This window comes from Pseudophryne corroboree, chromosome 5 (assembly GCF_028390025.1).
Source record: "Pseudophryne corroboree isolate aPseCor3 chromosome 5, aPseCor3.hap2, whole genome shotgun sequence".
NCBI lineage: Eukaryota > Metazoa > Chordata > Amphibia > Anura > Myobatrachidae > Pseudophryne > Pseudophryne corroboree.
Genome location: NC_086448.1, coordinates 59,561,095 through 59,573,716, shown reverse-complemented (window position 1 = coordinate 59,573,716; position 12,622 = coordinate 59,561,095).

Sequence of the window (12,622 nt, the reverse complement as noted above, 5' to 3'; positions counted from 1 at the left end):
TAGGCTACATTTGTACAGTTGTAACTCCCTGTTAGCATCAGAGACGAGTGCTATGGTGGTTATGACTGTCCCCCTCCCCCCCCCGCCCATCCATCTATGGTCTGGGCAAACTCTGCATAGTCTTTTAATGCCTAGAGGGACGGGCAGTCCTTCAGCCCCCAGAGGTTTCCTCCACAAGGAGGTTTTTCCTCTCCTGAGTGCTGAAGGATGACTCTTCATGAGTCATGAGGCATCCGCCATCTTGTTCCTTTTATAGGACAAGTTTGCAAGATTTTTGGACCAATCTTAGTCCGAAATTCCCTATTTTGAGGAGGAGAAGAAGAAGAAGAAGAAGTTTTGCTTGTAGTTGCCTTTATTTTTATTAATAAATCTTCTCAAAAGGTGAAGAAATAAAACACATATTTGGGGAGACAAAAATATTAGGAGAGTTCAGAACCACGCATTGGTACACAAGAGAGTACCAGGCGAGGCATCCATGTTGGGCCCACTACATACAGTAGGTTACACTGTGCGATTAGCAAAACATGGCAATGAGGCATACAAGGGTAAAATGAAAAGCAACTAACAAGACGCCTAAGGGGTAATTCAGAACTGATCGTTGCTGTGCGGTGCAATGGGCGGTCAGGCACAAACTGCTCATGTGTATGCATCGCAATGTGCAGGGGCGTCGCACGGGTAAAAAGCGGACCGCCACTCAGCGATGGGTATGTGCAATGGATCCGTTCGTACGGGCGATCACAAGGAGATTGACAAGAAGAAGGCGTTTGTGGGTGGCAACTGACCATTTTCAGGGAGTGTCTGGCAAAAAAGCAGGCATGTCCATGCGCTAGCAGAGAGGCAGTGGCGGAACTAGCGAGCGGAGGGCCCATGTGCGACAAAATGTTTGCCCCCCATCCCATCCAAGTCCACCCCCTCACCCCAGGAGAGGATCTGGTGAGGGGGACCTGCTCAGGGCCAGAGAAATGGATACCTAGCAACAGTGCCGTAACTAGACATTTTAGCACTGTGTGCAAGAAGAAACGGTATCGGAAGCCACCCCCCACCCACTCCATGCAAAACAGGGGCAGTGCGCGCTGAAGGCGCACGCAAAAAATAGGGGCATGGCTTTGTGGAGAAGGGGTGTGGCCACAAAATAATACCAATTCATATAACAGTGCACAGTAGTCTCCATTATTAAAATTATGCCGCACAGTAGCACCACTACACCAGGTAGAGACCCTTTTACACCTTACGGCGGACAGATTCCCCTTTTTACACATTACGGCAGACAGCGTCCCCTTTTTACACATTACGGCAGACAGCGTCCCCTTATTTACACATTACGGCAGATAGCATACCCTTTTTTACACATTACGGCAGACAGCGTCCCCATGTTTACACATTACGGCAGACAGTGTCCCATTTTTTCAAGGCAAGAGATGCAAACTCAATATAAAAATAAATAAAATAAATACATATATATATATATATATATATATATATATATACAGCCAAAATTCCCAAATTGCGCTAAAGAATAATAATTGTGTTTGTACATATGCAACACAGTTAAAGACATTTAAAATAACTAATTCCTACAAGAGGCTGTTGCTGCACATAGGGAATGACCAGCAGCTCCAGCTCCTCTCCCTCCCTCCCTCCCTCCCATTATGACAGTGGGCGCTGGGGACGGCCACAAGATCTTGGCGTGATGTTTGTCAGATCCCCGGCGCCCAAACACAGAGAGAGAGAGAGAGAGAGAGAGAGAGAGGAAGCCGAGGGAAGGGCAGAATATAAACAGGAAGGGGGAGGAGCTGAGTTAGCTGCCCCTCCTCGCTTTCCTGATTGACATCTTGCAGCAGCATTTTATTATAGGAGGACGTGTGGAGGAGGAGGCGCTGGAGAGAGCCTCCTTACAGCAGCAGCAGCCAGTGAGACCTGACCGACCAGTAAGTTTGTATGAGGGAGGGACGGACCCTCCTCCCTCTTCGGCCGGGACCCCTCCTTCCCCTTCAGCCGGGCTGCCGCAGGCGCTGAGTGTGTTACACAGGCGGCAGGCGGCAGCGTGTCTGGTGCTGCCCTGCTCTATTCATGACACGGGCGGGCGGCGGGACGCAGACCCGACGGGAGCGTTGCTGGTGCCTGTTGTGCGGCGGCCGCGGCATGATACAATGAGTCATTGTGACTCATTGTAATGCCGGCGGCTGTGAGCCCCTTGAGTGCGGCGGGGCCCCAGTGCAATGCACTGGCTGCACTGCCAGTAGTTCCGCCCCTGCAGAGAGGGTTCCTGACGTCAATTCTTGTCCCGAAGGCTGATGTGATCGCAGCGGCTGAGTAAGTCCTGGGCTGCGCAGAGACTGCACAAAATCTGTTTGTACAGCTCTGCTACACATGCGATCGCACACTTGCACAGCTAAAATACACTCCCCCCTGTAGGCAGCGACTATCTGATCACAGCAGTGAAAAAATTGCTTGCTAGTGATCAGGTCTGAATTAGGCCCTTAGATCTGCAGCTTACACAGTAAGGAAAATGGTCTGACTCTGTAATTGCTTTTAGCCACTTTTCTCCTTTATAACGATTTTAAAGTGAGCTGAGGGGAAAATAACAATAAAGGATCCAGTTATACTTTGAAATAATAAAAAAATATATATATATTTGCCAAAAAAAAAAAATTATATTAATTCTCTAACACTCTGAAGATGGTAAGGTCATATTTTGCTCATATTGTGAATTGCATAAGATATTTATATGAAGCCCACATGGATTACTAACACCTAAGGAGAGATGTGATAATTTTGCGCTGTGGTAAGGTTCTAATGACACTGACTTCAGTACAAAATAGACAAATACAAGTGCTATGAGACCACCTAAACATATGTTAATTACATTCTAAACAACTAGAGTGAAGATAATATCATACAGTTTTAGTCTAATTTTCACTTAAAAACCAATATCAATAAAAATAAAATGCTGAACCAGCGCTGGGTGTGATCTGCAGTACAGAATCTCTGACCTGCTTCCTAGGACGTGACCAACGACTGACCTGCAGAGTCCTGAGAGCCGCACCACATGACTGGACCAAAAGAGAAAACAGCGCTAAAGTCCTGGAGCAGCAGAGGGCTTACTGCAAAATGAGCTTCAAGCAAACATCTACAGTATTCCCTAAGTCGTTGGTTCCCAAACTGGGTTGCCTCTAGGCATTTGCAGGGGTGCCCTGGGTTCCTGATCCAGGCCGAATTCAAATTATTTATGGTCAATATAATAAGAATTTACTTACCGATAATTCTATTTCTCGTAGTCCGTAGTGGATGCTGGGAACTCCGTAAGGACCATGGGGAATAGCGGCTCCGCAGGAGACTGGGCACAAAAGTAAAGCTTTAGGACTACCTGGTGTGCACTGGCTCCTCCCCCTATGACCCTCCTCCAAGCCTCAGTTAGGATACTGTGCCCGGACGAGCGTACACAATAAGGAAGGATTTTTGAATCCCGGGTAAGACTCATACCAGCCACACCAATCACACCGTACAACTTGTGATCTGAACCCAGTTAACAGCATGATAACAGAGGAGCCTCTGGAAAGATGGCTCACTACAGCAATAACCCGATTTAGTTAACAATAACTATGTACAAGTATTGCAGACAATCCGCACTTGGGATGGGCGCCCAGCATCCACTACGGACTACGAGAAATAGAATTATCGGTAAGTAAATTCTTATTTTCTCTGACGTCCTAGTGGATGCTGAGAACTCCGTAAGGACCATGGGGATTATACCAAAGCTCCCAAACGGGCGGGAGAGTGCGGATGACTCTGCAGCACCGAATGAGAGAACTCCAGGTCCTCCTCAGCCAGGGTATCAAATTTGTAGAATTTAGCAAACGTGTTTGCCCCTGACCAAGTAGCTGCTCGGCAAAGTTGTAAAGCCGAGACCCCTCGGGCAGCCGCCCAAGATGAGCCCACCTTCCTTGTAGAATGGGCATTTACAGATTATGGCTGTGGCAGGCCTGCCACAGAATGTGCAAGCTGAATTGTACTACAAATCCAACGAGCAATAGTCTGCTTCGAAGCAGGAGCACCCAGCTTGTTGGGTGCATACAAGATAAACAGCGAGTCAGATTTTCTGACTCCAGCCGTCCTGGAAACATATATTTTCAGGGCCCTGACAACGTCTAGCAACTTGGAGTCCTCCAAGTCCCTAGTAGCCGCAGGCACCACAATAGGTTGGTTCAGGTGAAACGCTGACACCACCTTAGGGAGAAACTGAGGACGAGTCCTCAATTCCGCCCTGTCCGAATGGAAAATCAGATAGGGGCTTTTGCAGGATAAAGCCGCCAATTCTGACACTCGCCTGGCCGAAGCCAGGGCCAACAGCATGGCCACTTTCCATGTGAGATATTTTAAATCCACAGATTTAAGTGGTTCAAACCAATGTGATTTGAGGAACCCCAAAACTACATTGAGATCCCAAGGTGCCACTGGAGGCACAAAAGGAGGCTGTATATGCAGCACCCCCTTGACAAACGTCTGAACTTCAGGAACTGAAGCCAGTTCTTTCTGGAAGAAAATCGACAGGGCCGAAATCTGAACCTTGATGGATCCCAATTTGAGGCCCATAGACACTCCTGTTTGCAGGAAATGCAGGAATCGACCCAGTTGAAATTCCTCCGTTGGGGCCTTCCTGGCCTCGCACCACGCAACATATTTTCGCCAAATGCGGTGATAATGCTTTGCGGTTACATCCTTCCTGGCTTTGATCAGGGTAGGGATGACTTCCTCCGGAATGCCTTTTTCCTTCAGGATCCGGCGTTCAACCGCCATGCCGTCAAACGCAGCCGCGGTAAGTCTTGGAACAGACAGGGTCCTTGCTGGAGCAGGTCCCTTCTTAGAGGCAGAGGCCACGGGTCCTCTGTGAGCATCTCTTGAAGTTCCGGGTACCAAGTCCTTCTTGGCCAATCCGAAGCCACGAGTATAGTTCTTACTCCTCTCCGTCTTATAATTCTCAGAACCTTGGGTATGAGAGGCAGAGGAGGGAACACATACACTGACTGGTACACCCACGGTGTTACCAGAGCGTCCACAGCTATTGCCTGAGGGTCCCTTGACCTGGCGCAATACCTGTCCAGTTTTTTGTTGAGGCGGGACGCCATCATGTCCACCTTTGGTTTTTCCCAACGGTTTACAATCATGTGGAAGACTTCTGGATGAAGTCCCTACTCTCCCGGGTGGAGGTCGTGCCTGCTGAGGAAGTCTGCTTCCCAGTTGTCCACTCCCGGAATGAACACTGCTGACAGTGCTATCACATGATTTTCCGCCCAGCGAAGAATCCTTGCAGCTTCTGCCATTGCCCTCCTGCTTTTTGTGCCGCCCTGTTTGTTTACGTGGGCGACTGCCGTGATGTTGTCCGACTGGATCAACACCGGCTGACCTTGAAGCAGAGGTCTTGCTAGGCTTAGAGCATTGTAAATGGCCCTTAGCTCCAGGATATTTATGTGAAGTGATGTCTCCAGGCTTGACCACAAGCCCTGGAAATTCCTTCCCTGTGTGACTGCTCCCCAGCCTCGCAGGCTGGCATCCATGGTCACCAGGACCCAGTCCTGAATGCCGAATCTGCGGCCCTCTAGAAGATGAGCACTCTGCAACCACCACAGGAGAGACACCCTTGTCTTTGGTGACAAGGTTATCCGCTGATGCATCTGAAGATGCGACCCGGACCATTTGTCTAGCAGATCCCACTGGAAAGTTCTTGCGTGGAATCTGCCGAATGGGATTGCTTCGTAGGAAGCCACCATTTTTCCCAGGACCTTTGTGCATTGATGCACTGACACTTGGCCTGGTTTTAGGAGGTTTCTGACTAGTTCGGATAACTCCCTGGCTTTCTCCTCCGGGAGAAACACCTTTTTCTGGACTGTGTCCAGGATCATCCCTAGGAATAGAAGACGTGTTGTCGGGAGCAGCTGCGATTTTGGAATATTGAGAATCCAGCCGTGCTGCCGCAACACTACCTGAGATAGTGCTACCCCGACTTCCAACTGTTCCCTGGATCTTGCCCTTATCAGGAGATCGTCCAAGTAAGGGATAACTAAAACTCCCTTCCTTCGAAGGAGTATCATCATTTCGGCCATTACCTTGGTAAAGACCCGGGGTGCCGTGGACAATCCAAACGGCAGCGTCTGAAACTGATAGTGACAGTTCTGTACCACAAACCTGAGGTACCCTTGGTGAGAAGGGTAAATTGGGACATGGAGGTAAGCATCCTTGATGTACTCCAGAGACACCATATAATCCCCTTCTTCCAGGTTCGCAATCACTGCTCTGAGTGACTCCATCTTGAATTTGAACTTCTGTATGTAAGTGTTCAAGGATTTTAGATTTAAAATCGGTCTCACCGAGCCGTCCGGCTTCGGTACCACAAACAACGTGGAATAATACCCCTTTCCCTGTTGCAGGAGGGGTACCTTGATTATCACCTGCTGGGAATACAGCTTGTGAATGGCTTCCAATACCGCCTCCCTGTCGGAGGGAGACGTCGGTAAAGCAGACTTTAGGAAACGGCGAGGGGGAGACATCTCGAATTCCAATTTGTACCCCTGAGATACCACCTGAAGGATCCAGGGGTCCACTTGCGAGTGAGCCCACTGCGCGCTGAAATTCTTGAGACGGGCCCCCACCGTGCCTGAGTCCGCTTGTAAAGCCCCAGCGTCATGCTGAGGACTTGGCAGAGGCGGGAGAGGGCTTCTGTTCCTGGGAACTGGCTGTTTGCTGCAGCCTTTTCCCTCTCCCTCTGCCACGGGGCAGAAAAGAGGAACCTTTTGCCCGCTTGCCCTTATGGGGCCGAAAGAACTGCGCCTGATAATACGGCGTCTTCTTATGTTGAGAGGCTACCTGGGGTAAAAATGTGGATTTCCCAGCAGTTGCCGTGGCTACCAGGTCTGATAGACCTACCCCAAATAACTCCTCCCCTTTATAAGGCAATACTTCCATATGCCTTTTGGAATCCGCATCCCCTGACCACTGTCGTGTCCATAACCCTCTTCTGGCAGAAATGGACAGCGCACTTACTCTTGATGCCAGTCGGCAGATATCCCTCTGTGCATCACGCATATATAGAAATGCATCTTTTAAATGCTTTATAGTCAGTAATATACTGTCCCTGTCTAGGGTATCAATATTGTCCGTCAGGGAATCCGACCAAGCCACCCCAGCACTGCACATCCAGGCTGAGGCGATTGCTGGTCGCAGTATAACACCCGTGTGAGTGTATATACATTTTAGGATATTTTCCTGCTTTCTGTCAGCAGGTTCCTTAAGGGCGGCCGTCTCAGGGGAGGGTAGTGCCACCTGTTTAGACAAGCGTGTGAGCGCTTTATCCACCCTAGGGGGTGTTTCCCAACGTGCCCTATCCTCTGGCGGGAAAGGGTATGATGCCAATAACCTTTTAGGAATTATCAGTTTTTTATCGGGGGAAACCCACGCTTCATCACACACTTCATTTAATTCTTCAGATGCAGGAAAAACTACAAGCAGTTTTTTCTCACCAAACATAATACCCTTTTTAGTGGTACTTGTATTATCAGAAATACAGTATGTAAAACATTTTTCATTGCCTCAATCATGTAACGTGTGGCCCTACTGGAAGTCACATTCGTCTCTTCATCGTCGACACTGGAGTCAGTATCCGTGTCGGCGTCTGTGTCTGCCATCTGAGGTAGCGGGCGTTTTAGAGCCCCTGATGGCCTTTGAGACGCCTGGACAGGCACAAGCTGAGTAGCCGGCTGTCTCATGTCGTCAACTGTCTTTTGTAAAGAGCTGACACTGTCACGTAATTCCTTCCATAAGCCCATCCACTCAGGTGTCGACTCCCCAGGGGGTGACATCTCTATTACAGGCAATTGCTCCGCCTCCACATCATTTTCTTCCTCAAACATGTCGACACAATCGTACCGACACACCGCACACACACAGGGAATGCTCTGATAGAGGACAGGACCCCACTAGCCCTTTGGGGAGACAGAGGGAGAGTATGCCAGCACACACCAGAGCGCTATATATACACAGGGATACCACTATATAATGTGTTTTTCCCTTTATAGCTGCTGATATTATCAAACTGCGCCAAATTAGTGCCCCCCCCCCCCCTCTCTTTTTTACCCTTTTCTGTAGTGCAGGACTGCAGGGGAGAGTCAGGGAGACGTCCTTCCAGCGGAGCTGTGATGTAAAATGGCGCCAGTGTGCTGAGGAGATAGGCTCCGCCCCCTTCTCGGCGGACTTTTCTCCCGCTTTTTGCTGAATTCTGGCAGGGGTTAAAATACATCCATATAGCCCTGGGGGTTATATGTGGTGTATTTTCGCCAGCCAAGGTGTTTATATTGCTGCTCAGGGCGCCCCCCCCTAGCGCCCTGCACCCTCAGTGACCGGAGTGTGAAGTGTGCCTGAGGAGCAATGGCGCACAGCTGCAGTGCTGTGCGCTACCTTGTTGAAGACGGATGTCTTCTGCCGCCGATTTTCCGGACCTCTTCTTGCTTCTGGCTCTGTAAGGGGGCCGGCGGCGCGGCTCTGGGACCGGACTCCGAGGCTGGGCCTGTGTTCAGTCCCTCTGGAGCTAATGGTGTCCAGTAGCCTAAGAAGCCCAAGCTGGCTGCAAGCAGGCAGGTTCGCTTCTTCTCCCCTTAGTCCCTCGATGCAGTGAGCCTGTTGCCAGCAGGTCTCACTGAAAATAAGAAACCTAAAACTAAACTTTTTCTAAGAAACTCAGGAGAGCCTCCTAGAATGCACCCTTCTCGGCCGGGCACAAAAATCTAATTGAGGCTTGGAGGAGGGTCATAGGGGGAGGAGCCAGTGCACACCAGGTAGTCCTAAAGCTTTACTTTTGTGCCCAGTCTCCTGCGGAGCCGCTATTCCCCATGGTCCTTACGGAGTTCCCAGCATCCACTAGGACGTCAGAGAAAATAGGCAAAACCAGTACTTGAGGCTTCTCAAGTCTTACTGAAGAAGCCCGTATAGGATAACAAACTGGCTAGTTTCAAAGAACAGAAGCTTCTCTTTCCTTAATTATTTTTTTACCAAGGTCATTCTAAGAGAACTCCTACTGTATTTCCAATAATTATAACACAAAAGAAAACTAACATGTATCTGTAACCTTGATATAGACCTTACTGCACCTCCTAAATCTGAATTTACAGTACTTTGAGCTTTTTAACTCTAGACCTATCATTCGCCATTATAGTGGCCCATTACAGGTTGAGTATCCCATATCCAAATATTCCGAAATACGGAATATTCCGAAATACGGAATTTTTTGACTGAGGCTCAGATAGTGAAAACTTTGTTTTCTGATGACTCAATGTACACAAACTTAATTTAATACACAAAGTATTAAAAATATTGTATTAAATGACCTTCAGGCTGTGTGCATAAGGTGAATATGAAACATAAATGAATTGTGTGAATGTACACACACTTTGTTTATTGCACAAAGTTATAAAAAATATTGGCTAAAATTACTTTCAGGCTGTGTGTATAAGGTGTATATGTAACATAAATGCATTCTGTGCTTAGATTTAGGTCCCATCACCATGATATCTCATTATGGTATGCAATTATTCCAAAATACAGAAAAATCCCATATCCAAAATACCTCTGGTCCCAAGCATTTTGGATATGGGATACTCAACCTGTATAATACCCATGCTGATATCCTATAGCTATATGATACGATCCACAAAAATGTGTATTGTACATTGTCCTCAATGGTGCAAGTAGAAATATTTTCTTAGTGGTACTGAGTGACGAAAAATGGGCATGGTCATGTGTTGCTAGGGGACGTGGTCACATGCCACTAGTAAGAGTGGCTACATGACACTAGCGGCGTGGCCACACGACACGGAGCATTTTCTTTGCACTCTGGAGGCAAGGCTAGAAATATATAGTAATGCCCCAGTATAATAAATATATATAGTAATGCCCCCAGTTTAATAACAATATATAGCAATGCCTCCATTATAACAGGAAATTTACTGGAGTAGTGCCCCGGGTATAATAGAAATACATAGTAGCGTCCACATTACAATAGAAATATATAGTAATACCCCCATAATAATAGAAATATATAGTAGCGTCCACATTACAATAGAAATATATAGTAATACCCTCATAATAATAGAAATATATAGTAGCATCCACATTACATTAGAAATATACAGTAATGACCCATAATAATAGAAATATATAGTTGTGTTCACATTACAATAGAAATATATAGCAATACCCCCATAATATTAGAAATATATAGCAGTGCCCACATTATATAAGAAATTAATGACCCCACACAGTGAAACCAGAGACTTGCCCGGCCGCCCAGCCTGTGAAGAACAAAAGCCGCTCGGTGCCGATGCGTCACATGATCTGTGTGAATGGAAACAGCTGCACTGCTGCTCCCAGCAAGGGACGCTGCGGGAAAGTGCAATCAGGCTCCTCTCTTCATGCCAACCACAGCTGCCAGAGGAGGAAGTGTGATGTGACACCATGACACCACCGTCGCGCTCCCAGTAACCCTGACAAAGTGGAAGGTGCATTATAATTGTGGTAATGGTGGTCACGGGTGCATTACCATATTAGGATGGGGGTGGGGTGGTTTGGGAGGGAGCGCCAACATGTTTTTTTTTATGCGCCCCCCCAACTGCTAAACATTGCGCGCCCCTGGTCACAAGTAACGCTACATTTTCTGTTAGGTGTAAGAACCTGAACATTCATTAAAAATATTGATTTTGGCAATAGAGCAAACAGGAGTCCTTTGGAAACAAATTCTGGACAGCATAATATTAATCTCGCCAGGTGTCCAGTAAGAAAATGCTTAAACGCTTGGAATCATTGCAGCAAACAATTCACCTTTGTAACAAACTATCAGGACTTGTACAGAAGAGAGGTGATGAACGCTAGTTACCATTGTAGACAAAGACTTGGTAGTTGTCCTTCACTTCAGCAGAGCGTTAGAAGTGTGGTAATTACAGAGACTCCAAGTTTACCTGCAGGAAAGTGCAGCATGTCCGTAATAAGCATTTCCAATACTGTCAATGTATGGTACAGAGGGCTAACGTTTATGAATACTGCCTGTCAGCGAGTGTGAACGAACTGGTCCATTCCCTTACGTTTTTGGGGACTCTGTGTATAATAAGGATTATGAAATCTTAAGAGGCCTATGTATTAATAACTGTGGCATCGCGATTGATATTTCCATTTTTAATGAAAAATATCCCCGCTATGCACTAAAGTTAACCTACAGCAGTGATCGAACTGAGCAAAATATTTTGGGGGTCCCAGGGACCCCTCACTTTAATAAATTGGGGTCCAACTCTAGTATTTCTGGGTCCCATCACATGTTATGGGGGCATTGAAAAATTGCGGCACTCCAAGGCTTGCTTTTCAATAGAATATATTAAAGCTCATAGCATGTTACATTCACTGACGTTTCAATGCCCACCGATGTTTTCCTTAAGCCCCATTCACACTAGGTGATATTTTGAACAATATCGATCAGAAAGGGCTTTCTGAGCGATATTGTTCACGAATCACAACTACTCATTATCGTTAACGATGCGCGCTTCCATGTGTCGTTAGCGACCCCCTGCCTCGTCTGAGCATGTACTAGTTAATTACAGCCATGCTGCAGGTGCAGCATGTCTGTTGTTCCCCGCGCCCCCCCCCCACCATCGCTCACTTCCCTGCTGGCATCGGCAAGTGTGTAGGCACTTGATAATGCTGGCGCCCCGCTGAGTTCCCGCCGCCACCAATATCGCCGACGGTGGGGACTCGGCTAGTGTGTACTGGCCTTAAGGAACCTTCTCTGCTTCTGTATATAGTGGACTATGGGCCACACCTTGTCCTCTTAAGAAGTTTGATACATCTCCCACTAGTGTGAAATTTGCTCCACATATGGCTAGTGAAATACTTGCCCGTTCCCAAGTAATGAGCGTCACAGTCATAGATTTGCTTATGTGGTATCAGAATCTAATATAGGATGATCTAGCAACGCATCAGCACTTTGTAAAACGCATAATACCGGACCCTTTGTGTTACTCCAGTTCAAGAAATCAGCGCTATTGTCTCTGTGCCTGTGGCAGAAACTTTAATGTCATGTCATATCTTATTGTTCTACTCGGCAGTGAGCCACGGGCACAATCTCGCATTGTTTTGTTTCAGTGTATTGTCTAAAGTATGGAAACTATTACTAACAGAATTGTGGTAGCTTAAAAAAAAACACAAAGAAAAACCAAAAGCATCTTGCATACAGCAGATTTCCTTCCATAGGTCAAGGGCATAATAAATAGCTATATTTGAGAACATTCACACCTTGACTGTGTATTGTTACAATAAAAATTGACTTAAATATGTATTTGTGGAGTTAGCAATGGCACAGTAGCAGAGCATTGGAAGATCGGCTACAGTTGCAGAGCAATGTTCCGAAACGACACACATTGTAGCTGCTACAGGTTATTGGAATGTTAGTGGGGGGTTTCCCAAAAGAAAGACCTATTGTGCCTCTCTACCCTTCTGACTGCGTCCTCCTTTTGATTTAACATCTTATGGTACCTCCTCCTCTTCAAACACAACCATCCATAGACTGTACTCCACTGTCTCTGAGTGTACG